The 5,000-nt window shown below is 53.8% G+C and overlaps 1 non-coding gene across 1 annotated transcript in view; it reads right to left on the bottom strand.

Annotated features, from left to right (window-relative positions):
- The window catches only part of LOC124772153, a 1,909-nt gene extending 932 nt beyond the window's left edge, over positions 1 to 977 (bottom strand). Inside the window, exon 1 of the ribosomal RNA XR_007013823.1 lies at positions 1 to 977. This exon is cut by the window's left edge and continues 932 nt beyond it. This is a non-coding gene — a ribosomal RNA (small subunit ribosomal RNA).
- Between the last annotated feature and the right edge of the window lie 4,023 nt (positions 978 to 5,000).

Raw genomic sequence — 5,000 nt, 5'->3', positions numbered from 1 at the left:
CCCCCGCCTGTCCCTATTAATCATTACCTCGGGTTCCGAAAACCAACAAAATAGAACCGAGGTCCTATTCCATTATTCCATGCACACAGTATTCAGGCGGGCTTGCCTGCTTTAAGCACTCTAATTTGTTCAAAGTAAACGTGCCGGCCCACCGAGACACTCAATAAAGAGCACCCTGGTAGGATTTCAACGGGGTCCGCCTCGGGACGCACGAGCACGCACGGGGCGGTCGCACGCCTTCGGCTCGCCCCACCGGCAGGACGTCCCACGATACATGCCAGTTAAACACCGACGGGCGGTGAACCAACAGCGTGGGACACAAATCCAACTACGAGCTTTTTAACCGCAACAACTTTAATATACGCTATTGGAGCTGGAATTACCGCGGCTGCTGGCACCAGACTTGCCCTCCAATAGATACTCGTTAAAGGATTTAAAGTGTACTCATTCCGATTACGGGGCCTCGGATGAGTCCCGTATCGTTATTTTTCGTCACTACCTCCCCGTGCCGGGAGTGGGTAATTTGCGCGCCTGCTGCCTTCCTTGGATGTGGTAGCCGTTTCTCAGGCTCCCTCTCCGGAATCGAACCCTGATTCCCCGTTACCCGTTACAACCATGGTAGGCGCAGAACCTACCATCGACAGTTGATAAGGCAGACATTTGAAAGATGCGTCGCCGGTACGAGGACCGTGCGATCAGCCCAAAGTTATTCAGAGTCACCAAGGCAAACGGACCGGACGAGCCGACCGATTGGTTTTGATCTAATAAAAGCGTCCCTTCCATCTCTGGTCGGGACTCTGTTTGCATGTATTAGCTCTAGAATTACCACAGTTATCCAAGTAACGTGGGTACGATCTAAGGAACCATAACTGATTTAATGAGCCATTCGCGGTTTCACCTTAATGCGGCTTGTACTGAGACATGCATGGCTTAATCTTTGAGACAAGCATATGACTACTGGCAGGATCAACCAGGGAGCTGCGTCAACTAGAGCTGAGCAGCCGGCCGCCCGGGAGTGTGTCCCGGGGGCCCGCGCGAACACGCAAGCGTCCGCTCAATCATTCTGCAAACAGGAGGAGGCTGAGCTCCCCTGCACAATACACCTCGAAACCCTCTCAGGTCCCGGCGGCGCGCAGCGCCGTCCCAAGTACTTGGTCGGGTTCGAGAGAGGCGCAATCGCCCGGAGTTAGGCGAGTAGACGCTTTCGGTGCGACCACCCGTGCTCCCAACTGAGCTTGCCGCTGCCGACAGAGGCCCGGGAGCGTGCTGTCGTGGCATTGCCGGCGGGAGACAACACGCGCCACCTACGGTGACCGGCAGCTCCAACGCCAGCGCCACAGAAGGACAAAAGCCCCACTTGGGTGCCGAAGCGAACTCTCCCAGCACAGCGCACGCGCCAACACATCCGCACAGCTGCGATACAAACCACCAGCGAGAACCGCTGGGGCGACCGAGCAGCAGACGGCGTCGCGGCGCCGAGCGCCGGGCGGCAGCGCATCCTCAACGCACACAGTCCTCAATCGGACCAGCACACTGAAGATGTCCACCGCGCTTCGCACCGGGCCCGCGAGGACCTACTTTGGCCGCACGGCGCCGCGCGCAGGGTGCGCCGGCGCGCAGCTGCGACGCCTGCCGCGTCCGTCGGCCGGCGCGCCTGCCACTGGCCGCCCCCACCAGCCGGCTGTAGCGCGTGCGCCCACGCACCGCGCGGCCAGCACGCCGGGAGGCGCCCCCTCACCGGCCGGGGACGGTCCCACCCAGCCACCGCCGCGTATCGCTTCACACCCAGATGCCGTTCAGTTTCGTCGGCATGGTGGGTATCGCTGGAACAACCGGTTAGTACCTCAACCTATCGTCGCCATCACCGATTCACCCCTAGCGAGAACAACCGCACCACAACAGGTTACCATTTGTTCATTTGCGTAACTTCACCAGAAAACGCAGGCGTCCATCGCCATTTGCAACTTCCACGATTATTGCATGCCTGTGTCAGGTGTCACGCCACACTACGTCTGCCCACATACACGCAACAAAATGTGCACGCCTAGACAATACGTGGAAGGTGGCCCCCGTACGTATGCGATGTCCATTGCTCGAACGACTGTCAACCGGCCTCTGTAGCATGTCGCAGATATGGAACGCGGTGCACCATGCCATCACGGTGTGTGAGGAGAGACGACTAGGTCCGAATACATCAACAGACAGCTCATGCTGATCGCCATCCACGGCGTCCGTTCCTCCCACACGTCTCTATGGCGTACCACACTGCAATCCAGCTCTCATAGGGAGACGACACGTAGCTGCGTGCACAATATTTGCACTGTATGGTCCGCCGTTTTTGGGCGCAGTCGTTGTACGGTCACACATGTGCCACGATGTATCATTCAGTACATAAGGACGAATGTGCAGTACAGATTGTGGTTTACGCGTACGACATTAGCGGACAGTTGACACAGGCCGCACCACAACGTAGCCTGAGTACGTCGCATGCGGAGGGCATTGAACATGCAAAGTTCTCACCAACCAGCTTGCGAAGGCAGGGGGCAAGGTGGGGACGTGGGGAGGGGCGGCATGTACGTCCTGCTGCCATCCACATTACAGTGTACAGCAGGAGCATGTGGAAAGTGAGCAAGACTTGCAAGGTGTTTAACATGAAGCGATACACAGGGGAGCGGGGAGTGCGAGTAGCGAACTATATTGCGAGGGTTGCGGGTGGGCAACACTACACTAATTGAACGAGTCGTATAACAATTACAGAGCAGGTTTAGGCGACAACGTGGGTTACGTTAGGCGACAACGTGGGTTAGGTTAAGGCACGACGTGGGTTAGGTTAAGGCACGACATGGGTTAGGTTAAGGCACGACATGGGTTAGGTTAAGGCACAACATGGGTTAGGTTAAGGCACAACATGGGTTAGGTTAAGGCACAACATGGGTTAGGTTAAGGCACAACATGGGTTAGGTTAAGGCACAACATGGGTTAGGTTAAGGCACAACATGGGTTAGGTTAAGGCACAACATGGGTTAGGTTAAGGCACAACATGGGTTAGGTTAAGGCACAACATGGGTTAGGTTAAGGCACAACATGGGTTAGGTTAAGGCACAACATGGGTTAGGTTAAGGCACAACATGGGTTAGGTTAAGGCACAACATGGGTTAGGTTAAGGCACAACATGGGTTAGGTTAAGGCACAACATGGGTTAGGTTAAGGCACAACATGGGTTAGGTTAAGGCACAACATGGGTTAGGTTAAGGCACAACATGGGTTAGGTTAAGGCACAACATGGGTTAGGTTAAGGCACAACATGGGTTAGGTTAAGGCACAACATGGGTTAGGTTAAGGCACAACATGGGTTAGGTTAAGGCACAACATGGGTTAGGTTAAGGCACAACATGGGTTAGGTTAAGGCACAACATGGGTTAGGTTAAGGCACAACATGGGTTAGGTTAAGGCACAACATGGGTTAGGTTAAGGCACAACATGGGTTAGGTTAAGGCACAACATGGGTTAGGTTAAGGCACAACATGGGTTAGGTTAAGGCACAACATGGGTTAGGTTAAGGCACAACATGGGTTAGGTTAAGGCACAACATAGGTTAGGTTAAGGCACAACATAGGTTAGGTTAAGGCACAACATAGGTTAGGTTAAGGCACAACATAGGTTAGGTTAAGGCACAACATAGGTTAGGTTAAGGCACAACATAGGTTAGGTTAAGGTACAACATAGGTTAGGTTAAGGTACAACATAGGTTAGGTTAAGGTACAACATAGGTTAGGTTAAGGTACAACATAGGTTAGGTTAGGTTAGGTTACACGTTGTTGTAAGGAAAGGTGTAGGGGGGGGCGGGGGCGGCAGGTTCGTTGATAGTGATTATAGTAAGTGAATGCTTGTGACATGATCAGATTTGTCACGTCAGGATGCACCTTTGGCTTATTAGAGGCGGCGCTCCAATTCTATGCTTGTGTCAGACCTGTGTCTTTGACTCATGTCATTGTTTGTGCGCTGTGACAGGAGGTACTATTGTGATGTTGGGTGCACCGTTGTATAGGACATGTGTGGGTGTTGGTGCCTGATCTGCGCAATGGTGGATGTCGAAAGGGTGGGATATTGTATTTTCCGCATGGACCTCCTGGTCTGGTTGTGATAGTGTGGATTGTGTAATGTGGCGGAGAGGATGCACTGGATGTTGTTCCATGCTGGTGCTTACATATTGTATGTGCGCCCGTTAGAAGCAGAGAGTGGTGCGTGATCAGAGTGGCTGGCTGACGTGTGGTTCCCATTGTGGGCAGACTCTTTCAGCATGTATACGGACAGTTGTATATATATTCTGTAGTTTGATGGCTCTGCATTGATTACTAATCAGCGCCGTGTGTACGGGTAATCTGGTTCCAGTCCAAAATGTTCCATCTGTGTACATTAGTGACAAAGACTCCCCTCATGCAGTGGGGCTCGGTCTGTTATAACTCTTCCGCGTAATATATTTGCCCCACGTTTTTGCGACTGCGAGTGCGAGTGCAACGCGCATGGGGACCGACATGCTGATGGCTCGGTATCGGACGCCGTACAGTGAGCAACGCGATCGCGTCTCTCGCTCGTAAGTGGTACAGGTCGCGGCTCATGTATAGGGACAGCGGGAATGTCGCATATTGGCAATAACTCTTCATGAAACGCACGTTATAGGGGTGGATTGCACTTTACGAGTGCGGGAAACGTCCGCCGTTCATCCGCTGGAGGTGCGCGTTTGGCGGTTGGGGTGGTGCACGAACGGGTGCGGGTGGAGTCATTGCCGGTCCACGGCTTCGTGCGGCAGAGCCACTGGAGATTGGGTGCTATGGTCGACAGAGGCTGCAGGCTTTGTGGGTGGCGTCGAAAGGCGGGCACTGTGGCGCCATCGCTGTCTTAATCGGCTTGGCGTCGCATAGATGGCGGTATCGTCGTTGGAGGAGGTCATGTTGCGGGAGACCTACAGATGGCGGTATGTTTTGTGGTGCGGACGTAGT

The sequence above is a fragment of the Schistocerca piceifrons genome, unplaced genomic scaffold (assembly GCF_021461385.2).
Source record: "Schistocerca piceifrons isolate TAMUIC-IGC-003096 unplaced genomic scaffold, iqSchPice1.1 HiC_scaffold_936, whole genome shotgun sequence".
Classification (NCBI taxonomy): Eukaryota; Metazoa; Arthropoda; class Insecta; order Orthoptera; family Acrididae; genus Schistocerca; species Schistocerca piceifrons.
This window is presented reverse-complemented; position numbering and strand designations above follow the sequence as displayed.